Source organism: Rhinolophus sinicus, chromosome 14 (genome assembly GCF_057876585.1).
Source record: "Rhinolophus sinicus isolate RSI-liver-muscle chromosome 14, RSI-T2T, whole genome shotgun sequence".
Lineage (NCBI taxonomy): Eukaryota > Metazoa > Chordata > Mammalia > Chiroptera > Rhinolophidae > Rhinolophus > Rhinolophus sinicus.
The window spans coordinates 163,864,284-163,891,147 of NC_142514.1; the positions used below are offsets into that span (position 1 = coordinate 163,864,284).

Sequence of the window (26,864 nt, forward strand, 5' to 3'; positions counted from 1 at the left end):
ATGGATTTGGAGAAAGTATACCCCAGAGGTGATATACTTTTCTCATGCCATCATATTAGCGTATACAAAATGTTGATATATTTCATTACAGTGATGTTAACCTTGAGCATTTAGTTAAGGTGGTATCTGCCAGATAAAGTTACAGTCTTTCCCTTTTTATATTGTATTAGGTGAAAACAGGTTATTAAGTTGAGCTCACATTCAAGGGGAGGGGAATGAAATTCCACCTCTTGGAGAAAGAAGAACCAAGTAATTTTCAGACACAGGTTAAAAAACCACCACAGAAATTCATTCTGGGGGAGATACTTCGAATTTATAGTACTTCGAGTTTATAGTACTTTTTAAAATTTCACCCACCAATTTTAGCATTCAGGGATCTTGCCTGGCCTGTAGCAGTTATATTATGGTGTTCATGGATTCCTGTTTGTACAAAGAATGCAAATTCTGTCTCAAAAACTCATTTGAAATTTGAAGTTTAATTTTCCTAGCAATGGAAAGCATTGTTTTTATGGCAGAGTATTCATCCTGGAGGAATGAGAATGAGGACTGGTTTTGGTTTCAGTTTTTTCTTGCCTTAACTTTGAAGGTAAACAATAGTGCTTAATTTACAAGGATAGTTCTCAGTTTTCAGCTCAGATATTTCTTATGAAAATTAAGACAGGAAAGTTAAAAGACCTAGAAGAGGTGTTATCAACAAAGTGCGGTGATTAAATACTTGGGCAGAAATTAATAATATGCAGAGAAGCTTGTTGAGTTTTCAGTTTCATCAGCAAATCGTATAACTTCTGAAGTTTCAGATGTTGCTTAAAACATAAAGTCCCCATGCCTCACCCATTTTCTCTCTGGCAGCATGAAACACATTTCATAGTTAATTCTCCTAAGGGAAACCACCAGACTGGAGGAGCAGGAACGTTATAAATGATAAAGCTCTTACAAAGAGGTATTATTATTGGTATTATCGTTATTATTCCAATTGCTCAATAAGAAAAAGCGAAACTTGGCAATACAACATTGCCTTGTTTCTTGGAACAAAAGTGGAGAATAACTTTGTCTCCATCTGCTAGGGACACTGAAAACAGGCCTACTCTTTACTGCGTGTGTAATCTCCATGGGAAGTGGGATAGAATGAGGTGGAAGCCACACCGGAAAGAATCCCAAGACTTTTATATTTAGAAAATCAGCAGGGGCTCTGGAAGAGCTTCAGATCAAGAGAAAAAACACACACTGTGGTATCTGAACACTGAATTGGGATTATTAAATATTCAGAGAATGAAAAACATGCTGATTAAAAAAACCACTCAAAAAATCAGGAGAAGGGTTATTCTGTGACTAAAAATAAAAATCGTCCCATAACAAATACTTCCTAACAGTATCGTGGAACCTTGACTCCTGACTCTGGGCTGCACCTTGCGTTCCAGATGACTTGTAAAGCAGTGATTTATTGGTCCCAGAGCCAGTGAGCTTGGGAGCAGTTCAATAAGACAGTGTGGTCTGTGGGTCCTGAATCATTATTCTACCTGGCAACCTTATGACAGCTGCTGAATCTTGGAGAGGGCCAGGAGGAAATGATGTTGATTTATAGAGGGAGTGGAATTGTTTGTCAATGAAAATATAATTGTGCTTCTTCCAAGCTCAGCTATCTATAGGAAACCAGATCAGCCTTTACTGACAATTTAGCGTAGACCAAAATTTGGAACAGGGAAGCATTGCCTTGCATTTTCTTAAAACTTTGTACTTTTTGTTAAAGGTTTCACTATGGTTCTATTAATATACTTTCTATAAGATAATTTGTGCACACGCCTCCTTTATAATTTGTAATCCTCTCCATAATGTTAGTAAAGTGGTGCTCTGATGGTGAGTGTAATGCATGATGTACATGTATCTTTAAAGGAATAATTTTGTATTTTGTAAATAATCATAATACCTACATATGTGTGTGTGTATATATGTATATATATCATATGACATGCATGGTTTCATTTACTCTTTTTAACAACCATGTGCTTAGCACATTTTGAAAGATAAGGAAACTGGGACTAATAGCCTTTAAGTACCTTGGGTAATGTTAACCAGATAATAACAGAGCTAGCAGCTGAAGATTAGAACATGGCCTCTTGTCCAATCTTTCCACTGCGCTCTCCCCTCTGGATAGAGAGCCTTGTGCTGCTAGCCTCTTATGACCCATTGAACAATGAAAGAAGTACATGCATTGCAGAGTTTGGCAGAATCAATCAAAAGCAATTCTATTTTCTCTATATTAAACATCAAAAAATTAAAAGCCATTCAGGCTTGAATCTCAGATAGACAGGTAATAAGCTGTGATCGCTCTTTGGTGGAAACTCTCTCCCGCCCTCCCCCCCCATGACCCCATCCCAGGAAGATGCTCTCAGCTCTGGGTGGCAGACTCATGAATAAATAGTCCAACCTTATCATAAGAATGATTCTTCCCAGGACTGAGAATGGGGCTGCTCAGAAAAAGTGGGGATGGTGCTCTGATGGACACCAAATTCCAGAGGTTCAAAGCCAAAGCAGGGGAGAGCTTTGTGTGGGGCACAGAACCTTGGGAGGAGATTTAAACCAGCAGAGAATTGAGTAGGAAATGGGCTGCAGTTTACCTTCTCCAAGGGTACATATTCTTTGGTTACTAAAAAGACATTTTCTTTCAGTACAATAAATGAATTTTCTCATACTTGTATTAGATTTTAAAATCCAAATGTGACTTGGGCTACGATTTTTTTCAATCCTACTATTAGGGACATATATTATGGATTATGGACTAATGGTCTTATATCCAGTAAATTAATGTTGGATAGAATACCTGTTCAAGGCACCAATTTCATTCTAATTAAGCCTGAAGTCTGAAGTTGCTTGTAGGAGGAATAATGAAAAGATTTAATCAATGCCAACCAGATACGGCCCTTATTGAAAATAAGATTTGGTGGAACGAATGAAAGATACAATCGGATCTCAGTGATTATTTATATTTACACATTCAATGTTTATATTGATGGCCTCCCAAATATTTCCGAATGTACAAAGGAACTTCTATTTATTGAAGGCCTGTTTTTGAAGATGACTCTAAGATACTGATAAGGCACATGAGTTGCTTAAGAAAAGTGAATATTTAATATTTCATGTTATTAAATGAACTACTCCTTTGGGGTCAGCTAAGTGAGTTCCATTGACTTTCAGACAATAATCCTGGGGTCTGAAAGTCAGTATCTCACCCTCTGCCATGTGTCTAGGAAGTGTTTGCTCACAGCACTTGGCTTTAGATTCCTTCCTGTTAGGAAGTTACGATTCCCTAAGAGGTTGCCAGAGAAATCCCTGAGGGCGCGTCCCAGGTGGGCTCACTATCTGACTGGGCTGCCTTGGGAAGCAGAAGAGCTGAGGAGGGCTAACCTCTCTATTAGGATTCATGGGTGCTCAGGTTCCCCTCCACCCCAAGACTTAGGAGAGCTTGGAACCAATCACATCACTTCTGAGTCCTTGCTTTCTCCTCTTGCACAAAATAGATATTTAAATATTTAAGAAAGTAAAAAGTTATTGGAGGAAAATGGAACACTGACTATTGCCGAGAACTTAGAGTAGTTCTAAAGTAAGTCTGTGCGTGAGAAAATAAGAATGTCCGTGGAAAAGGAAAACACATCTTATATTTTTCATGTTTTTTCTCTCTGAGCCTTTCTTTGAGGCATCATCACCAGGACTTATTGAGTGTTCCTGGTCAGCCCTAAGTGAGGCACAGGGTGGGCCTTGGGACCTCTACGCAAAGCTGAGGCCTGGGGAGCATGTGCTGACTAGCCATCCTGGGGACATCCTGTGCAGAATGGCGCAGTGCCCTATGGTGTGAGGCCACACACACCACCAGAGTCTTCTACAATGCCCTTCAGAGCAAACACAGCTCCTCACTGCTGGCCTGGGGGCATTTGGAAGCAGCAGAAATGGGGCTCAAATGTAAAGGCTCTCATAAAAATCCCATTTTATGGAGATAACCCCAGAGAAACTCATTGGGTGTGAACAAGGTTTTCCACTGAAGTTTCTTTTCATTCTGCTTCCTGAGATTTGCCCAAATGAGTTTCAGAAAACTCGGAGAGATTTTTGCCTGTCACCCTAATAGAGTGGGACATCATTTTTCTCCTTGTCCTTTGCAAATAATGACAGATGAGCTCGCTGTGTTTCCAAATGATTCTGCATTTTCTGCCGCATAAAGAAAAACATCTCCTTCCTTTTATAGATATGCAATCCCCTGAGGTTGGCCCTTAAAAGCTGTTTTGATCCATGCATGGTGTTGCTGCCAAATTCTGCAACTCCCAAACTACTGTTATGCATTTTCTCTCAGACAGGGAATTTTAGGACCATCTTTCCTGACCCCATAATAAAGCCATTTATTTCTCTCTGAGATGGAAGATTCATTTATTTTTATCTTGTTTCTTCTTGGTATTTATCTCTATTACTACCCATAATCTGCCCAATCGTTTTCAATAACATCCTGTGATTAAAGCTAATTGGCTTATGTTGAAAGCTAAAGGAGACTTAACCAGGCACAGCAATATTACCCTTGGATTAGAGAAGGCCAACTTTCAGTAGGCTGGTACTTGAGAGGTTTTTGATGGGGAAGGGTGGGTGTTGACCTGACACTAACATTCAGTTAAAAAAAAAAATGTCAGTGCTCAAAATAAGGCAAGTAACATATGGTAGCTCCTTCCACAGACCAATGGACAGTTCTGCCTACAAATGAGGTCAAAGGATGTCTTGTTGATTTTTGAATATTGTCCCAATTATTATACCCGGCAGCATTTCAGAAGACAAGGAACAAGGGGCCCTTCATAATGATGCTGCTGATGATAATAATATTGACGATGACAGTACTAGTAGCCACTGCTTACTTAGCTGATCATTTGCATTTATTAATTCACTTTATTCTTTCCTTACCCTTTAATATAGGCATTATTATTCTCATGTTTTAGAGAGGCTGTGTGATTTTTCTCAAGGTCACCCACCTAGTGAGTAGCAGAGTAAGGATTTGAACTTGGGTTTCGATGCTCAAGTTACTTTATGCCCAGCACCCTGCTTGGCATTGATGGGGAATATGAGAGAAGCACAAACATTTTTCTTGCCCTTGAATTAACTGTCTGTCTTGGGGTAGATAATACACTGGGAACCCTTAAAGAGTCCTGAACAATCATGTACAATTAAATCCCCTCAGCACTTAATACCCTGTTACTAGTCAATAATTTTTTTATTAGATAGTCCCTGTTCAAATTACTAGTGTGGCTTCTGCCTCCCTATTGGATCCATGCCATGAGGCCTACACACCCACAGGATCTCTGAGATGGTGCCCGCTGGGGCACGGTTGAAGCCTGGGGCCTCTGCTTTGTAGCTGTAAAACCTTGGCAAGTCACTGACTCAGTCTGTTTCCTCATCTAAAAGGTGCGAATGATATCTACCTCAAAGGAGTGTAGGAGAATAAACTGAAAGGTGTGAGGAAAGGGGTTTGCACACAATAAGGTCACCTGTAACAACAAAAACATCAATAGTGACAAAAAGGCTCAGAAATAGTGCTATTAAAATTCAAATCCATTACAAGGAAGAGGCATACCATCACCACTTGTTTTCAGTACAAACCTTTTTATTTAGCCTGGTTTTCGGATTTTTTAAATTCCTATATGGATCCTTTGAAAATGCTAAATACCATGTGATGGGGTGCTTTGTCATTGCTGTATGATTTCTTGAGTCCTTTATTATTTCTGGCCAGATGGTAAGTTTCTGAAGGAAGGAAGGGGATGGCAAATCTTATTCTTTAGTTTTCCTTGATGTCAGTTATAGTGCCTTGTGCACATCAATTCACATGCAGAGTGATGTTTATTAATAGTGTGAGTTTCTGTTTCCGGGCCCCTTTCTCAAATATCTCCTCCATTAAGGTGCGATTAAGGTCCCACAGTGAGTAAAGTCCACTATCTTCATGTTTTTGGATAAACACTATTCCCTTTAGATTTTTAAAAATTTTTTTATTGGGGAACAGTGTATTTCTCCAGGGCCCATCAGCTTCAACTGGTTGTCCTTCAATCTAGTTGTGGAGGGTGCAGCTCAGCTCCAAGTCCAGTCACTGTTTTCAATCTTTAGTTGCAGGGGGCGCAGCCCACCATCCCATGAGGGAATTGAATGGACAACCTGGTTGTTGAGCGCTAGAGCTCACTCTCTAACCAACTGAGCCATCCGGCCGCCCCTAGGTATTTTTTTAAATAGATTTATTCCTCCACGGACCAGCACACGAAACTTCTATTAATCATTCCTACCATAGTGAGAATTAATTTATCAGATAATTTCAAAACAGGAAATGACCAGACAGTGTGGAATACCTGGAGAGAAACAGAATGTGCTGAATGTTAGAAGAGGAGAGTGAGGAGGAACAAGCACAGAACAACATAAGTTTTTTAATTGTGGTTGGAGCCAGCACTGCACATTGGATATGCACAATAAATATTCTCTAATTTTGCAGATCTAGGCATTCCAGCAGAAAATAATCAGCAAATTTGGGAGATAATATAACACACAGGTCTAGATTATAGGCTTTGTAATTAGCTACATCTAGGTTTGAGTTTCAGCTCTGTCATTAACTAGTTATATGATATTAGGAGAATCATTTTATTTCTCTGATTCTCAGTTTTCTCATCTGTGAAATGGGAATGATAATGGTACCTACAAATAAAATTTCAGCGGGGATTTAAAGAGATAATGCATGCATGTGTTTGACATAGAAGCTAGCATGCAGTAAATGCCATTAGCTATTTTTTGTTATTAATGTTAAATATCACCCAGAGTTAGGCCAGTGGAAACATTATCTCACTGAGATATTATGAATCCCATGACAACCACAGGATACAAACTACAGTGGTCAGCCTATAAGGACATTACGAGATGTGGAAAATTTCCTTAAAAATCTTGATTAAGTCACTAAACTATATTTTAAATAAAATTTTTATTTTGCAAGAATTTTAAGTTTATAGAAAAGTTGCCAACATAGTACAGAGAGTTCCCATATACCTTTTCATCAGCATCCCTAATGTTAAAATATTTTTAAAATGTGTTTAGGTATAATAAAATTCTCACCACTAGTAAATCTAGTTCATTTCTTTTGACCATGGTACTTTCTAGTTCTTGTTTACCTTTTGTGGGAGATGGAAAGGGTGTTCTCATTTCTTAACTACCAATAATTTTCAACATCCGTACCCTTGCCATAGGCTCTTATTATAATATAAGCATGGATATATGTGCACTATCTACAAAGGATATGGAGTGAGATTCTTTTCTTTTCATTGAATCCGTTATTTAAAACACTGGTTCTCAATCCTGGCTACATATAGATCATCTAATGCCAAGATCCCACCACAAAAATAATAATTTAATCATCTGGGTTGGGGCGCAGTTACCAGTTTTTTGTTTGTTTGTTTGTTTGTTTGTTAAGCCCGTAAGATACTTCTGACGTGCAGCCATGTTTGAGAACCACTACTTTAGAGTATATTTTGAAATTTGAAATGTGTTGTTTCACAGAGTTTCTTTCTGCATTAAGTTGTTTCAATGAGTCCATCCATTTCCACATGCAGTGCTGACGAGCCTGTCATTTCAAAGACTGGTAACTGTAATATCACCTGCACTATATGAAACCTTCAAGTAATGCTGCAAAAGTTGAAAAACAGGAAATGCAGTCCATCTGGAAATTGACACCCTCCTGGAAGAGGAGGGAATTACAGTATGAAAAAGGAGCTCAGTAATACATACACATGGGTACACTTATTCTATAAATGATCACTTATATTATTATAAATATTTTAATTCAGCGTAGTCAACACGTCTTTAGTTCCTGATTCACCCGTGTGTTCTGGCTTTCAACTTCCTTGAGAGAAAATATCTCTGGGAGAAACAAAGGGCAGTTGACTATCTCTGTCACACAGAGAAATCTCTCACCTGTTCAGATACCTGCCCTGGTGAGAGGATGTGATTTAGAAAAAGAACTAGTGACTAAGGTCATGCACTCCCTTTAGTGAAGCATGCGAAAGCAGCCCTAGGAAGGACTCAATAGGAATGCGTGTGTAGGCCGCAAATCACGGACTCCTTGGAATCTGATCATCCCATTTTTAAGTTAGGAGCAAATTGGAGGTTGATTTGGGATTTTGACTTCCTTCCTTTCACATCTCCTGCCTTTCTTCCTTCTGACTTTTCTAGGCTTGACTTTTTAGGTGACCTTTTGCCTTTGTTCTGTGTCACCTTCCTCCATTCTTATCCCTTCCCCATTACTAGCGGGGCAGTTAGGAGTCAGGAGACCTGAGTTCCAGTGCAGCTTGTCCTTTGACCAGCTCTGTTTCACTCTCTGAGTCTTATGTTTCTCATCTCATTGTCCAAATCTACAAAGTAGAACTCCTGATACTTGTCTGTTTTATAAGATTATTAGAAAGAGTAGAGGAATAATGCCTGTACAAAGGCTTTATAAGTGGAAATCCATTCTGTCTGGATTGCTTACCTGCCAAGCCTATGGGAAGGATGGGAAGCTGTTAAAATATTGAATCTTGATCTGTATTCTGTGCTTATCAAACTAACAGAGTCTTCAGGTGACACAAACAAAGAACAAGTTTATGCCAATATTGAGAAGACCGATATTCTTATTTTAAACATTATAGAGGGGACTATAAACCAATGTGAAAAACTAACAATTTCCAGAACATAGATTTTCTTCATTCAGAATTTGATAATTATTTATTTCAGAATTGGAATGAAAATAAAATTCCTGTGGATACATTAATTTTCAAATATGGATTAATAGAAACAACTCTTTTGCATTAATTTCTGGATTATTTCCCATATCGTCTACCTTGTCTATCACACAAGAGGTGTTTGTGAAAGGCACATGCTAAGAGCACCAACATAAAGCAGTTTTAGATGTTCAAATGGTGTTGGCAAAAGTCAACTGCCATCAGTCCCCTTCCTGTCTTCCTCTGTCCGTCTTTGGGCCAGATTCCTTCAAGGTCACCTTGCAGTAGACAGGATGTGCCTGGTAATAGTAGATAATGCTTACTGAATGCTTCCCATGGTCTAGCCGCTGTGCTTTATCAGCACACGTCACTTAACATTCACAATAAGACCGCAGGGCAAATGTGGCAGGCTGAAAAATGAACCTGTGAATGTTAACGTATATGGTATGAAAGGGTCTCTGCAAATAAGAAAATTATCCAGGTGGGTCCCACAGTAGTCAGAGTTCTCCAGAGGTTATGGGGGCTGAGAAGTCCCACATCTGCTGTCTGCAACCTGGAGGACCAGGAAAGTCAGTGGTGAACTTCAGTCTGAGTCTGAAGGCCTGAGAACCAGGGGAACTGATGATATAAATCCTTGTCTGAGGGCTAGAGGAGGTGAGATGAGATGTCTCAGCTCACACACTGAGGCAGGAAAAAGAGAAAAATTCCTTCTTCCTTCATCTTTTGTTCTATCAGGTCCTCAGTGGATTAGATGAGGCCCATCTACACTGGGAAGAAATTTACTTTCCTGAATCCACTAATTCAAATGCTAATCTCATCCAAAAACACCCTGACAGACACACTCAGAAGTAATGTTTAATCTGGGTACCCCATGGCCAGTCAATTTACACATAAAATTAATCATCACTGGCCATGAATGCAATCACATGCATTCTTATAAAAGGGAGGTAGAGAGACATTTGATATACAGAAGAGAAGTTGATGTGACCATGGAGGCAGAAATTGGAGTGATGAGGCAACAAACCAAGGAATGCTGGCAGCCATCTGAAGTTGGAAGGGGCAAGAACTAGATTTTCCCCTAGAGCCTCTGGACAACATGGCCCAGCTGACACCTTGATTTTAGCTCAGTGAGATTGATTTTGGTCTTCTAGCCCGCAGAATTGTGAGAATAAATTTCTGTTATCTTAAGCCACAAAATTTATAATATATAACTATAAGATACTGTAGCCATAACAAGCTAATATAGGTGATATTGATATTATCATCATACCCATTTATAGATGGGGAAACAAAATTTAAGAAAACTCAAGAGACTAGACTGAAGTCACAAGTAGCAGAGTCAGGATTTGAACCCTGGGAGTCATACTCTAGAGTCAGCATATTTAACCAGAGAGCTGACCCATGATGGTCCATAGTACGTCTAGTGAATGCTGGCCCAATCTGTTGCCCCTCCTATAATCACATACACTGTTATCTTCCTAAATACAGTCATTTTTGAAGACCTCTGCAACTCTGCTTTGAAACTACTCAGCATTTGGGTACTGGAAAAATTGAATCACTATCCATTTTCCCCTTCTTGCCTCTTCAGTTTCTAGCAAAGCCTTTAAGAGCTTCTACACATTCAGGATGAGGAGGGTTTGTTGGGGGTGACATTGGATCCTGAATTGGCAGAAATTCACACCTCTGGTTACATCATTGGATTAGATTATAATTTATTGTTGAGTTTTGCAATTAGTTGTACACAAGGGTCTGAATCATCTCTTGGTCTAAACTACCATTCCAGTTTCTCCTTAGGTGAGAATAAATAGTGTAACTGACCTACAGAGAAATATCTGTGTGTTATATATATTATATATGTCTGTGTATTATGTATACATATCCATATTTATATATATATATATCCAGTGTGTCTCATGAATAAAGATCCAAATAATAAACTGTGGTTACCTGTTTAGTGACTACCATTTACTGAGAACATTTAATTCTCACAATAGTTCTGTGAAATAGTTACTGTCTCTTTTTTATAGATTTGAAATTTTCCAAGATCACCGGAGGTAGGGTATTTAAACTTAGGTTTGTCTTGCAATCCTTGCATGCCTCATACTTCTAACCGCTCAACTTTTCTGTCTTTCTATTTTGCTTCCTTACACAAGATGTTTATTAGAAGGTGTGTGTGTGTGTGTGTGTGTGTGTGTGTGTGTGTGTGTGTGTGTGTGTAAGGGGGGTTGGGGGAGGCTGTCATGTGATTACTATAAAGAAATGAAAGGCAGAAATTTTAGTTCGTCATCATGATTCAGTGGAAAGCTTTGACATGTTACATGATATGCTCTATGTTTTAAAAAAGTGGATAATATAGCTTCAATCTCAAAAATAAAGATTTCTAGAGATCAAATATGATTCCAGTCAGTGAAAATTTACCTAGTTAAAACTTTGGAGAGATTTCTGAGGTTTTTTACAATGGGGAAACAGCTTTGAAAGTCCAAAGAAAGAAAATAGGCATTTCCTCATCTTGAATAACAATGTGAAATTGTCTTAGAAAGTATTCTTTTGTTACAAGGATTAGACACCCATGAAAGCAGCTGAAACAAAGAGGGGACAACTATGAGGAAGGATAGGTATCTAATTGAATGATGCAGTGGAATCTCAGGAGAAAATACATCCACTGTACCCCCAGTTCCTAGAACAATGTCTACTTCAAAGTTAGGGTTCAATAAATGTTTGTTGAATGGGAAAATGAGTACATTTCTAGGGGATAGAATCTGATTTGTTCGGCTTGAGTCAGGTGTCTATAAGGTGGTCCAGTTCGTTTTGGCCGGGGGCAGGTTATATAGGGCCCTGGGGGGAGGAGGGTGTATGGTTCTCAGAGAAGGAGGAACGTGGATGGAGAAGACCCCCCAATAAGTGTCTGTTAAAGAAGTGATGAATACCTAGCCTTGTTGGAGCTGCTGAGCCCTCTTTTCAAGTGAAACAACATGGCCCTGTTAGAGAAAGCACTATAAAATGGGGCAATGTGGAGGTTGGTTGAACAGAAAAATCATCTTGATCACATTTTCTCTTTACACTTTAGAATAACAGAACAATGGAAATATTTTGAAAATATGAAGGAAACACTTCTTTGTTTATAGAACTAACCAACCCTGTTCAAAATTTGTTTACCATTCAGTAGAGACCATGTTATTAGGACACTACTCCACAAGGCAAAGATTGAAATGAGGGTCAGTATTTGGGGCAGAAACAGCTGATTGACAATTTGCAGAGCTTGGTCAGGTCCTTATTCTATAATGAAATAAGGAAGCAGTTGCATTATGAGATCAGTCTGCAGGTGGCCGGATGCCCAGGGACAGATCGGGACACTAGAACACATAGTTTAGCTTTATGGAAGGGAGCTGAGTCCTGGGCCTTGTTGGGATTCAGGTTGAGGCTCTCGGTCTCTGGCAGAAATCCAAGTGATTGGTATGTAACCCAGAGACTGAAGACCCTTCAGCTTGTTCCTCATACATAGGATCTGGTTACTTGCACAGAAAACTAACCACATAGCAACTATAGCTGGGACCCTGCAGTTAGATTTGGGGGAGTGGTCAAGAATTCCAGAATGAGGCATGGGGAGGAGACCATCAATATCCACTGTGACCTTGTCAGAGATGGCTGGGGAACTCACCAGGGCTTGTAGGTTAATCCCATCTGGGGAAGAGGAAGGTGGAAGAAATAAGGGAAGGATTGATACGGGTTGTAAATGGTTGGTTCAGGATGGCTTGGTTTCCAGACATCGTGTGCCTCCTCCGTGGGGCCCTACAGACCAACTCTACAACTTGGGGTTTGATTCAGACTATGTATTCAGGGGTCTATGCATTTCCAGGGGTTTGTAAACCCCTTAAATTATGACAAAATTTTGTTCGCCATGTGTTTATCACAGGAAAGTTGCAGAAGCTCATCTGGGGCTCTGCTGCTTTGCTGTAGATCTTCATGGCTTGCTCCCTCACTTGCTTGTGCTCATGCATTTCTTCAATCCATTGATTTTCCCCAGAGATGTGCTGATAGCTCCTGCCATGTTTGCAAACTGTCCACACTTCTGCTGCTCCATGCTTCATTCCAACTCCTGACTCTCTTCTCCATGGGAGGAAATATTCATTTCCCTTCAGAAACCCCATTGTATAGAAGGGGCATGAACTGGCTTCTTGGCACAGAGCAGCTAAAAAGACCCACTTCCTATTCTTGGGGATGAAAGACACATGTTTATTTACTGGTATCTCAATTTCTGGTCCCTGACTACATAGAGTTGCTAGACTTAGCAAATAAAAATACAGAAAATCTGCATATTTAGGACACACATGGAAGAATTATTTGTTATTTATCTAAAAATACAACTGAGTATCGATGGTTGTCAGATGGGAGGGGGGTTGAGGATGGGTGAAAAGGGGAAGGCCTTAAGAAGTACAAATTGGTTGTTACACAGCAGTCATGGGGATGTAGGGTATAGCATAAGGAATATAGCCAATAGCTAGAAGTTGCCAGAGGGGTATGAGTGGAAGTGATGTGTACACTTAGGGCCCATGTCCTTAAAGGGAAGGGGCATGTTCTCTACTCCCCTTTCTTTCTCACTGGCTGGAACGGCATCTGCTGTTGATGGTGGTGTTTAGCAATCTAGAAACAGCGCCTTGGAAATGAATAGTTGGAAATATTTGATGGGACACTCAGTGAGATGCAGACATTTAGAAAGTTACGAAGCTTTACTTTGGATGGCTGTAAATTGCACATACATGCTCTAATTAGGTAACAAGACATAATTAAACAATTTGGAATGATGAGTGAAAAGTAAATATTTTAAAGGGCAAGGGGGCAAAATTTAAACACTCCGCTCTTCATGCTCATTTCTTTAGTTCACAATGTTGACTGAGGGGTAATTACAAGTGGTAATAGTGCTTGATAATTATATATTCGCCTGTGTTTACATTGGATATGAAATCTGGGAACTTACTTCATCAGCAAGACTTTATGGATGTCCCTTCCCAGAAAGGCCTTCGAGAATGAAGTTCACATCACAGCCAAGCACCAAGCAGAGTTAATCGTGACATGAACCACAGGAAGGAGAACAATTCAAGATAAACTTTCAGCCCAAGGGAGTGAGGTGGGGACTGGAGAGAGGTAAAAATGCCAACCAGCCAGAAAAATAGCAGATATTGTTTGAGCATCTATGCCTGTGCAAGGCCCCTGAGCACTGTGTGGGGGATGGGGTGTGTTGGGGGGGAAGGAGTCAGAGAGACATTTAAAACTTGGGATCTTCAATGTACCTGGGAGGCATGACACATCTGAAAGGAAAGTGCCATTCTGAGAAGTGTGGGCTTTGTGCCAAATCTTTAGGAGCTCCATGGATGGAATGGTTCGAGAGGGTGGGGAGAGACAGGAGAAACTACAAGTAGGTAGATGTCAGTCAACAAACATGAACTATTCTTGGTGTTGGAGATATAGGGGTGACCAAGAAAGAGACCTTCTCCTCAAGGGGCTCCCATTTTGGGGAGGGAGGTAGATCATAAGCAATCTTAGCATACTATTATTAGATAGGATTTTATCAGGTTTATTAATCAACATTTATTAATAATAGTAATAATAATATGTAATTGATAAATAAATGAGATATTCTCTGATACCAGTAAGAGCTGTGGAGAAGCTATGATAAGGTAAAGTGGTACCAGGGAGTGGGTGGAGCTGGGTGGGGGCAGGGTGGTGGTGGCCGTGGTGGGGGAAACCGCCTGATGAGGGTATGTTTGAGTCCAGGCCTGAATGAGGAGAAGCATGCAGCACGTAGAAGGCAGGAAAAGCAGGACCAGCAAGCCCTGAGTGGGGATGGAGATGGCTTGTGTGAAGGGCACGAGTTGAGGCCAGGGCAGCGGGAGTGTGGTGAGGGAGGGCATCGTGGGTGGAGCTGAGGCTGGATGAATGGGGCTTTGAGGCCAGGGGAGGTAGTGTAGGGTTTATTCTAAGGATGAAGCCTATGGTTGAGAGGAATGACATGATATAATTTATGTGTTGTTTTTTTTAAACCCCATTCTGGCAGCTGTGGGGAAGTGGGATAGACACTGGGGCACGGGCCTAGAGCTGGGAGACTACTGAGGGGCTGTGGCATGGCCCAAATGCTCCATGATGCTGGACCTGGAAGGATGTCTGCAGAGGCAAGGGCAGGCACGGCAGAGTATGAGCCTGGAGGAGAGCGACGGGCAGGCTGCAGGGGGCGCTGTGGGTGTCCTCAGCCTCTGGCTCTTGCTGTTTTAGCTAGTTGCTCTGCAGCTTGCTGTGATTTAAATGGGAGAGGCTGATCCCCAGAGATCTCTGTGGGAAGGTGCTCAGCTCTGCAGGCATTAGTGCACAGAGGAACACACACAGAGAAACAAATCCCGACCTGTCTGAGGACACTGGGAGAGCAGGCAGGAAGAGTAGAGCTAATGTTCCTTCAGCCTGTCTGTTCCAGGGGCCTAATACAGAGCTCCTGGTCCTCACACAGCTCCCCAAGGGCAGGGTCTTCAGTCTCACTCCCCAAAAGAGCCTATGGAAGTCCGGGAGACTTTTCCAGGCAGCCTGGCCAGCAATGGGCCAAGCTAGGGTGAAACCCAGAACTTTCTGGCTGCACAGTTGGGGTTCCTAACCAGTAACCACACAGTTTCCACGCTGTGCTGCTGTTTTCCTGCTTACTCCTGTTCTCCCAACACTCTTCTGACATTCTTCTCCTTCCTTCTCACCCACATCGGCAGCCAATGACCACTAAAAATATTTTTTAAAAATGACTGGGATCTTCAATCTTAAATCCAACCATGAAAAAAAGAAAAACTAAGGGGGTGTTTGTCCTTGGACCACATATATCCTCCAGGTAGGGAAGAAGCACTTTGACATACATCCACTGAGTTTTACACACATTAGCTCGTTAACCCTCACACGACTAGGAGGGATCTCCATTTTGGAGAGAGTGAGTGACTCACCCAATGTCACACAGGAATAGAAATTATTCTGAGTTCCACCTTAAAAACTCTTTTTTTCTTTTTGTCTTTCCTTAGCAATCCATGCTGCTCTGAGCCCTTTCCCAAGATGTCACCTTTCCTTTCTTGCTGCTTGTAACACTGGCTACAATACTGAACCCTTCTTTCCTTATTCCCATCTGAGTCATGCCACGAGGACACATATCTCCATGCCACCTGTGCCTCCAGCCCAAATGTGGGAAACTTGTGGCTCCCAGTGCCGTCCTACCTCCTGCATGTTCTGCTCTTCAGCTTCTCTGACACGTTCAAGGATGAACCAATGGGTTCCACACCTTGTTCCTGTGAGAACAGGTCTATAGAATTAAAAACAAATAAACACATAGACAAACTATTCCAGTTTGTTTGAATGGTTTCATTACAAATGATCTCAAAACTGAGTTGTATAAAATGACAGCCATGCTGTTATGCTCGTGGATTCTGTGTGGGTCAAGAATTTGGATAGGGCAGAGTCAAGAAAACTTGTCTTTACTCCATGATTATCTGGGGCCTCTGTGGGGAAGACTTGAATAGCTGGAGGGGACTTGAATAACTTGGAACTGAAGTCATGTGACACCTGGGCTGGACTCAGCTGGGACTCTTGACCAGAGTGGCTTAGTTATGGCCACTCCATGTGGCTTGGGCTTCTTCACAGTATGGCCTCAGATTAGTGAGCCTTCTCAGATGCAGACTCAATGCTGCAGAAGCAAATGTTCCAAAAACAAGGCTCAAAAAGCAAACACAATATGAGCTGCATTGTTTGTGAGCTGTGTCTCGTGTGACCTAGAGTCAGACATGGTGTCACTCTGACATACGCTATTATTTGAAACAGTCTCAAGTCTGTCTGGATTCATGTAGAAGTGACATAGTCTCCACATTTCAAAAGAGGGGGGTGTCAAAAAAAATTTATGGACTTACTTTCAATCTGATATTCAAATAAATAAACAAATCTTTTTTAAAAAACAAACTTTTTAATTTTTAACTCCTCAAAAAATTCTCCGAAGCCTGGCACAGCAGTTCCTAACCTTTTCCACACAAAGACAGAACAAAACAGAAATCCCCAAAGAAAATACTTATTGTCTTTGAAAGACTAGCACATACTCATAGCAGATAATTCAATACAGCTAAACACAAAGAATTCGGGATAGTACAAATAATGTAAAATATTCTTGAAATCTTACCACCTAGAGATACCCACTGACTTTTGAAGACTTCCTTGCAGATATTTCTCTATGCATATGCACATGTAAACATGAGAACGATTTTATATAAATAAGATCATATTCTTAAACTGTTTTGAAATGTATTCTCTTTTTCAACTCAATAATATGTTAATTTTTCTATTTTGTAGCAGAAACTGTTGGTTTCTTACCCAGTAGCTATTGGCTCTTTCTTCTTTCCTTAACAGAATTCCTGTTTTAATTCAGGCATCTACCTTTCTTTTAGTGGCAGTTTGTTTCTGGGAAGACAGACACTGTCGCCAGTTCCCAGGGTAGAAGATGATTGGGCTTAGCTAAAATAGCAGTCCATTCCTCTGGCCAGTGACTGAAATAGTGATGGACTGTGACATAATTCTGGCTAAAGTGAGCGCAGGACTGATGGCAGGTTTGGGGGAATGGGTTTCCTTGATGATACCAAGAGATACTCTGCAGCATCCTCTCCACTTCTATATTGTCACTTCTAAACATGATGGCTAAAACTATAGAAGCTTCTGGTGGTTCTTTTTTGTTGTTTTGTTTTTAGATAAGTCAGTTATTGTTCAATTGAAATGACTTGAGTTGTATCTTTCTGTTACATATAGCCAAAAGTATTCTAACTGACGTATATCCACAAAAAACTGATACAGAAGTACTTTGAATGGCTGCCTATTCTATCTTATGGGTATACCAGAACCAACTCTGGAAAAACTGACAATTGTTTGACATTTAGGCTCTTTTCTATTTTTTTTTTGTTTGCCATAATAAGCAACACTGATGAGTAGCAGTACTTTAATTAATTCAATTTTCAGGTACTGCATGGTGTGTCTACATATCTTCTATCCTCTGACAATAAGTCTCTAATCCAAAGATTGGTTCCACTGAGGCACAGATTCTGAAATCTGACTGTTCTGTCAAAGATGAATGCTTGTAACTTCCGTCATCCCTAGTTCTTTTCCCTCCAGTAGAAAAACATGGATTTGGAAACCAGACAGAAATGGCTAGAAACCTCTGCCACTTTCTGGACAGATAATCTTCTGAGCTTTGTTTCCATGCTCTGTAAAATGCGAATAGAAATACCAGCTTTCAGAGTTGTTCTCAGGATTAAATGGGACAGTGTGTAGTAAGCAACTCACTCTGAGTTACCTCCTGTCTGGAGCCTGATGCATCACTAACTGCTGAAATGGTCATTATTTTTACATTTTATTATTTACCATCTGGAGAAATGTGTGTGGAAAGATAGGAACAGTGGCTGTTGCTCTCAAAATATGCAGTCAGCTGCTTTTTGCTTTCTTTCCAGAAGGGCCAAGACTTCTTGCAATTTTTTTTAAACTTTTAATTTTGAAATGATTCTAGATTAACAGAAGAGAGGCAAAGACAGCATAGAGAGCTCCCATGTACCCTTCATGCAACTTCCCCTCATGTTAACATCTTCTAACCATGGCACATTTATCAAAACGGGCACATTGCCATTGGTAATACCAGTCACTGAAATACAGACTCTATTTGGATTTAACCAGTTTGTCCATTCATGTGCTTTTTTCGTTTCAGGATACAATCCAGGATGCCATGTTGCATTAGGTCCTGCTGGTCTTTAACAGACTTGACGCCATTTCCTTGGAGGGCTGAGCTGAACACACTTCTGCGGGAGAAAATATCCAGAGCATCATCCATTGGGTGCTTCCAAGCTGCCATCCTCAAAACGCTGTGGGGTAGCTATTCCTGTCTTCATTTTACAAATGGGGAAACTGAGACTCAGAGAAGTTGAGAGGCTCGATCAAGGTCACTGAGAGGCCGAGTGGAATTCAAACCAGGCGATCTGGTTCATACTTAGCTGCCTTTCCCAGAGGAGGTACTCCCCTGGCCCTCTCCCTAGAGCCCTCAGTGTGTGGCTGGGTGGGCAGGAGGGGTCCTGGGGCAGGGGCTCCTCCCCTGGAAGCAGAGCTAACTCTGGTCAGAATTGACCCTTTCTAATCACGCCTCCTCGCTCTTACCTTCTGGCCTTTGGGCCAGGCCCCTCCGAACCCCTTTCTCCCATTCCTTCCCCATCAGCTCCGGCTCTCAGCGAAATTGCTCCTTGTCAGTCCTCCTGCTCTGTGCTTGGCTACAATGCAAAGGCGCCTCCTGGTGTTTACACTTGAATAGGGACCTGAGCCTGAAGTCTAACAATGAGGCTCATGGTGGGAGTGGGGGCGAATTTGGGGCGAATTTGGGGCAAATTTGGGGCAAATTTGGGCCAAGAGCATTACGGCAGCCCTCCTAGGCCACCGTGAAGGCTTGACGGCGATTTTCTTCTCCACTTACTCAGAAGGCTCAGTTCTCTATTTGAAATATCAGACAGAACCCTTCTTCATCTCATTCTGCTGGGATTGCCCCTGCTCCTGGGGGCAGGGAAGTGACTCCCTTTTTGTTGGCATGGCCTAGGATCTTCTTGATTTCCCTCCCAGGAGGGCTGTCCACTGCCAAGAGGAAATCAGGCAGCCAGGAGTTCAGCTTGCTCTCTGAGCTCCCAACTCCATTACCACCGTCACCCCTTCAGCCAGGGTCACAGGCACCTACTGTGCGCTAGACTCACCTCAAAACAATGCAGCCAGGAGCTACATGTATCATACTATTAAATGAGGAAATGGAGGCTTGAGCTACCCAGCTCGTAAATGTTGGAGCAGGGACTCGGACCTCAGCTTGACTGGCTTCCACAGTCTATAACCCTTCCATGAAACCAATTGTTTTCATGACAGTTCTTCTGGAAACAGGACCATTGCCAAAACCAATCTGGGTTTCTGGTGCCGGGAGAGCCCTGTGCTGTCCCAGGTTGGGCAACATGCAGATCTCAGGCTCTGGAAGACCAGGCTGGTGACAAAGCCCTTTTCTAAGGCACCCACCTGAAGGAGGAAGAGGGTTCTGCCTGGCAAGCAGGAGGGCAGAGGTAGGGGCCTGCATCCTGTCAGAGAAAAGGCATTTTCTCATTCACTGCCACAGTTTAAAGAACACTGATAATGAACTGCGTCACTATTTATCCAGCAAACTTGGCCTAGCAAGAGCATTACCCAGGCCTGGAGCAGCTCTAATCCCCTTGTTTACATTAGAGAGTTCAGTGAAACTAGGATTGTCTTAAGTTGGAACTACAGTTCAGCCGCAGGTCTGCTCTCAGTCCTGACACAGAAACCAGCTTTGGGGGAAATAGTCATAATATCATAGTATTCAGAGCTGCAACGTGGGGTGACTCATCTCAGAGTCACGGTCAAGCCATTTGCACCCCTCTTGGTCATGGCTTTGGGTCCCTGGACGGGCCCTGGAAGTCTTTGCTGAAGAGTGTAAGGCAGCTAACCTGTGCTGAGCTCCACTACGCACCAAGCACTTCTCCTTATCAATATGGTTAATCCTTGTAACAGCAGGCAGGTAGGCAGACTGCTTATCTCCACTTTATAGATGAAGAAACTGAGGCATAGAGAGCTTTAAATACAGAGGGGGCAAAAAAAAATGTATACACATTTTCAGAAAGGAAAAAAAAAGCTATTAAAATTGTAATAATATATACCGATAACAAAAGATGAATCCAAGTCACTTTTGACTTCTGTGATCACAAGAGGTGCTCAAAGTGGTTACCATCAGCGTCCAGACACTTCTGATTACAGTGAACTACTGCTTGAGCCACGTTGACCAAAATGTCCACTTGTGTACGTTTTTTTGGCACCCCCGTATATTGTGTAAATTCATGCAGCCATTCAGTGGCAGAGCTGGGAGTTGAACCTGAGCGGTTTGATCAGAGCTGATGCATGAGGTTTGAGGGGACATAGACTAAAGGGTTCATGCTGGCTGGCTACAGGTGATTTTCTTTAACGTTTTTATTTGTCTTTCTTAATTTGCTACAATATGCACTTTGTGGGGACAGGTAAAACAATAAAAGGATTTATACTAGGAAAAAAGAGAAGCTCCTTAGTGAGTGAATGTTGCACAGGGCTCTGTCTCAGGGGTGTTCACAGAAAACCAGTTAGGAGAGACCACTGTGGGCTCAGGTGGACAGATTGCAGCAAAATCATTGATACAAAATAAGGCGTTTGTTCATTTACACATTTGTATATTGATTCGATTATTCATTCATTCTGTCAAAAAAGTATGGAGCCCCTGATTGGTCCAGGCACTGTGGTGGGTGCCAGGGATGCAATGATGCCTGACAAAGTTGCTACTCTCCAGGGGATTCTGGTCCCAGGGTAGGGATGAGGGAACTTGTGCTTTTAGTTCAGCACCATGTAACATGTTAAGGTATAAAATAATTTGCATGTCTGTCTCCTCTGCCAGAGTTTACATCCTTGAGGGCAGAGACTGGTACAAATACCTGCCACATACTTCAACCATTCATTCATTTGTGCACTTTTGCTTTACCACATGATGGTTGAACATATAGGGTTTCAGCAAAGGAACAGCCTAAGTGGTCATTTCTCCAGGATGAAGAATGCAGAGAGCAGGTTGGTTGGAAAAACCCCCATAGAGACTTGAACAGAGGCGTAAGAATTGAAAAAATTTTTGCCAGGTGGGGAAGGTACTTCAAGGTAGAGGGAAGAGCATGAAAAATGACAGCAGTGTGAAGCTGCTAGTGCATTTGAGAAACAGCTAGTAGTTCAGTATGGCTGGAGTATGAGTGTGTGGGAGAGACAGTGCAGACTCAGGAAAGGATGGGACAGGAGGAGTGTGCAAAGCCTGGACCCTGGCAGCCTTTGTCATGCTAAGGATCTGGGTTTTAAAAGTGGTCAAGATATAATGAGAGAGAATCAAAGGACGGAATGAGGGATATGTGTGCAGATGGAGGCTAGGGCATATGAAGGAATTCTCCTTTTCCTCCTCCCTCTTTTTCTGTTTCATAAGCCCTCCCCTCCCCTTTTATAAAGGAGTGGGAGGGTAGGAAATGAACATCTTTCAGCACCTACTATATGTCAGGCCCTGTGGTGAGTGCTTTTCTACCTTTAATCCTTAACTCTGGCACATATCACCAGCCCCATTTTCCAGGTGAGGAAACTGAGGTTCAGAGTGATTAACCTCAGAGCTGAGGTTTCTACCGCAGTGGATCCAGTTCCAACAGGAACTCTTTAGCCTGGGCCAGACAAAACAACTTAAAGTGGAAATAAGCTTTTACCTTTGCAAAGTATTTCATGTACCTAGGCTCACTGGATTCTTACCATGACCCTGAGTGGTAAATTGAGCAAGTGTCATCATCCTCATTTTCAGGAGGAAAACTGAGTCACAGAGAGGTTCATTGACTACATGACAGTTTCAGGATTAGAGCTATCCAAAGTACAGAACAGATACCCATCTGAAAACCACATGTGGAAACAAAAATAACCCGTGGTTTCTTGGTGCAAAGGGGCGGTTGTGGACATGCCACAAGTGCACAGGAGAACTTTGCATGTGCAAGTTTGCAGCTGAAATAGCCGGAGGGGCCAATCCGAGTGACTGAGCTAATCTCTTCCTTTGCCTTTACCGGCTTCCTCTATCACCTTGGGGGGGGGTGGTTGCTGCAGAGGGGGCATCTATGATTCTGCAAGGAATCCCTCATTTAGCTCCCGAGACCCAGCACAAGCCTGGGTACAGAATGCTGGTGCAGTGTTGACAAGATGCTCACAGAGGTTCAGTGACTGGTTTTAATTAGGCCATCTTTGTTTACATTTGATGTTTATCAGCTAATTGGCATGGCAAGGTGTGAGTCACACAGCTTTCCCCTGGCATGGAATCAGTTTGTCAGAGAAAAAACCAGGAGAACAAATGATCCCAATTATGAGAGAACCCACCGGGCTAATTATCGTCCCACTAAGGATAGAACCTCCCCACTCCTGCTGCTGCTGCTGAGGCTGCACCAAGTGTCCTGGGATCCTCCCACCCTTCCCCCAGCTCCGGAAATCCAAAAACTCGGCATCCAGGCACCCAGCTGGCTGCCTGGAGATTTATTCTCTTGAATTCAAAACCCACATGTCCTCTCAGCTCAGACACATCAAGGCAACTTTCTGCCTTTAGTCCAAGATGACTCGGCCCCATAGCTTATGTATGTTATCCTTTTATGACAGGCAGTATTCGAAGTGCTTGGTAATTCTTTATCTCAATAATACCTTTAGTCGGGTCCCGCTATTATCTCCATTTTAGAGATGAAGAAACTGACGTAGACAGAGATTCAATAACTTGTTCAAGGTCAAGCACCAGAAGTAGAATTTGAACCCACGTGATCTGTCACCATAGCACCTGCTCTTGAGCATCAGTGATTCTTGAAGGGTCAGAGAGCCCCCAAATCAACCAATCAGGATTCTTCAGGCAGATTTCTGGGAGCAACTCTCCCTCGAACTACATAGATACAGCTGCCTTCTAGGACAGTGCTGTCCAGAACTTTCTGCAGGGATGCAAATGTTCTACTGTGCTGTCCAGTGCAGTAGCCACTCGCCACATGTGGCTCTCGAGCATGTGAAATGTGGCTAGTGGAACTGAGGAACTGAATTTTAAATTTTATTTAATTTTAATTGAAAGCCACATGTGGCTAGTGGCTAACATGTTGGATAGCACAGTTCTTGCCGGTCAGCTCTTACTCCTCAAATGCAGCAGTTTCCTAATCAATCCTGTGTTTGTGTCATTACACCCCCCAGCCCCCATCCCACAGCTTTCCAGCCTCCTGTTGGGCTTTCTTGGTGCAGACAGGACAGACAAGAGACAGGACGCAGGTCTCTTCATTTTTCGCATTCTCTCCCTCCTGTTCTCTAAGCCCCTTCCAGCCGAGGGGCTTGTGTGGAGGAATGCAGTTCGGCTGCCCTTGAGTTGAATGATGATTGTGGACCTTTGGAATGTCCACAAAGGCCCACACCCTCAGCCTCCCCAGTCTCCCTCCTTCGCCGGGGTAACAGATGGCCCCAGCTTTCAGCAGCCGGGCCTGAGCACATTGTCACTCCCAGCTGAAAGTGAAATATTCAGTGGCATTTAAATTAAATAGACTCTAATGCTTCAGTAATATTAATTACGTTTTCATTCATCCCTGGCCTAATAAATCAATGCATAAAGAGGGGATGCTCGGGAGGCTGGCAGGCGAGTGGGGCCACTGGGCCTTTGTGTGAGGCCGCACACAATGCCCCCATTCTTACGGGGCTGCACTTGCCCCTGCAAACATCTGTGCTCAGCCCCTCTTGAGGAGGAGCCAAAGTGGTAACATTTACACTCTGTTCGTCCAATTTGTCCCTGCTCCGGGGCCTGAGTCAACGAGAAATGTGAAACCACACTGAAAATAGCATGCAGGACTGGGGTGTGTGTGTGTTTGGAGCCGGGGGGTTGCAAAATTTCTGGGGTAGAGGGTTAGGGGACTAAGGGAGGAGAATGGTGCTGAGACTTCTCTACTAGCTGTAGGATTGTGTTAGCTAAGCTTTAAAGGAGGGAGGGAGGAAGGGAGAGGGGAGGCAGGGAGGGAGGGAGGGAGGGAGGGAGGGAGGAAGGAAGGAAGGAAGGAAGGAAGGAAGGAAGGAAGGAAGGAAGGAAGGAGAAATAGTAATAGCTACTATGGAATGAATGCTTACATGTGTCAGGAACTGTGCTAAGCACTTTTATAGGCATTCTCTTATTTATTCCTTACAACAATTTGTGAGATGAAATAGCAACTGCTATTGACCCATTTTACAGAAGAGGAATTTGTGGTTCACAGAAATTAAGAATGTTGCTCTGGTTCTAGGCCATGTCTTTCTGACTCCAAAGTCCTTGATCTTCACCTCTAAGATCCGCTTCAATCAAAAGAAAATGCAGAAGAAAGGAAGGGGTCTTTAGGGGTGTGGTTTAGGTGGGGAGGGGGCAAGAGCCAATGTTTGAGAAATTTGCAACATGGTTTCTGAGCTGTTTTGCTTTGGGGAGGTCCGTCCCCACAGAGCAGTGCCCCCACTTCACTCTAGGGCGATACATATGTAAAAGAAGCAATAAAACCGTCCAGAGAGCCTGCCTTCCTAAATCTTCAGGGGACAAAACCTCCCACTTGTGATGCTTCAAAGCTGCCCAGAGCTACCAGTTTACCCCCACAAGTCCTGACTCAATGCCTCTGATTGGAAAATAAATAGCCTTGCACATAAAAACCACAGGCCAATTGTGACCTCGGGTAATGGGAAAGTGCTGTGTGCTGACCAGTGCACGCCAGCCCCGAAGCCTGAACGACCCAGGCAGCATCTCCTTAAGGAGATAGAGTGGGAGCTGGGGTGAGGGCCTGGGTGGAAGTGGGCATTTCAAAAATGGTTCCTTGGAAAGATTTTTAAAAACTGAGAAACCATTGACATATGATTCAACATAATGATTCAATGTAGGTATAGATTGTCAAATAATAGATTTTTAAAAGCCAGATTAAAAAATCATGCATGTGGTCCGGCCCAGTGGCTCAGGCGGTTAGAGCTCCATGCACCTAACTCCAAAGGCTGCCGGTTCAATTCCCACATGGGCCAGTGGGCTCTTAACCACAAGGTTGCCAGTTCAATTCCTCGAGTCCCGCAAGGGATGGTGGGCAGTGCCCCCTGCAACTAAAATTGAGCAACTAAAATTGAACATGGCACCTTGAGCTGAGCTGCCGCTGAGCTCCCGGATGGCTCAGTTAGTTGGAGCGCATCCTCTGAACCACAAGGTAGCCGGTTCGACTCCCGCAAGGGATGGTGGGCTGCGCCCCCTGCAACTAGCAACGGCAACTGTACCTGGAGCTGAGCTGCGCCCTCCACAACTAAGACGGAAAGAACAACAACTTAAAGCTGAACAGCACCCTCCCCAACTAAGATTGAAACGACAACAACTTGACTTGGAAAAAAGGCCTGGAAGTACACTGTTCCCCACTAAAGTCCTGTTCCCCTTCCCCAATAAAATCTTAAAAAAAAAAAAAAAGATGGTTTCACATGTAACATGTTCAATTTTAAAAAAAATCATGCATGTTATATTCTATGAGAAATGACATGTTTATTGCAGAAGATACGTATGAGCAGAAGGAAGGAAAACCATCACCTTAGTTTTTCTGCAGAGCTAACATTTGGTATTTTTCCTTCTGGAGAGCTTATTCTACCACTACTGAGCAAAAATTAGGCCATAAGATGAAAACTACTTTGTAACCTGCTTCGACCCCAACCCATTAATATGGCACAAAACCTTTTCCATGGCATTCAATACATATCTTCACCATTGTATTTTGAATGACGAATTTTGGAACTCATGGATGAAACATGCTTATTTAATCCGTCCCCAACTGTTGGACATTTGGCTTGTTTCTATTATTTCCGTCTCATACGCAAAGCTATAATGAATTTTCTTGTGACTAAATTGGGGTACACTAACGTTCCTGATAAGTCTTTTAGAATAAATTCCTCAAAGAGAAATTGCTAAGTCAAAGTGAATATACATGCATAGCTTGAGGGCAGAAATCCTGAGTGTCTATTAGGATGTTAAAAAAATGATTTGGAAAGCTAAGTCTCAACTTCAGACTCAATTTCTATCCAGTGTAAATATCCTCATCCTCCATTATTTAAGCCTGGTACTTAAGGCAGGTTTGACTGTGCAAATCCAAGCTTTGGAACCTTCTAGTCACCTTGTTGGTGATTATGGCTCAGCACTTGCAGCTCTAGGATGAAGGCAGCAGCAGTGTCTGTAACTCAGACACACCAGTGTCCCCAGGAAGCAGCTGGGTAGGGTGCACCAGCCTGTTCTCCTGGGGTCAGCCTATCTCTGACTGGCTGTATGTCCTAAGGGAAATCACCCAACCTCTCTGAATCTCAGTTCCTCATCTGCAAATTAGTGGGTGATGCTTGTAGCTATGTTATTTTTGTGAATATTCAACCTATGTAAAACACTTAGCACAATGCCTCATACACGGCAAATGTTCACTCAGCATTTGCTGCTATACTGTTATTATAGTCACCCACTAGAGTGCTGTTAAACAAAACTCT

General features: G+C 42.5%; 1 long non-coding RNA gene across 2 annotated transcripts in view; it reads left to right on the forward strand.

Annotated features, from left to right (window-relative positions):
• Positions 1–26,864, forward strand: part of LOC109450855 (uncharacterized) — a 145,745-nt gene that overhangs the window by 30,180 nt on the left and 88,701 nt on the right. For both annotated transcript variants that reach the window (XR_016018348.1, XR_016018347.1), the window contains one exon: positions 18,496–18,656. This is a non-coding gene — a long non-coding RNA (uncharacterized LOC109450855). The remainder of the gene's footprint in view (positions 1–18,495; positions 18,657–26,864) is intronic.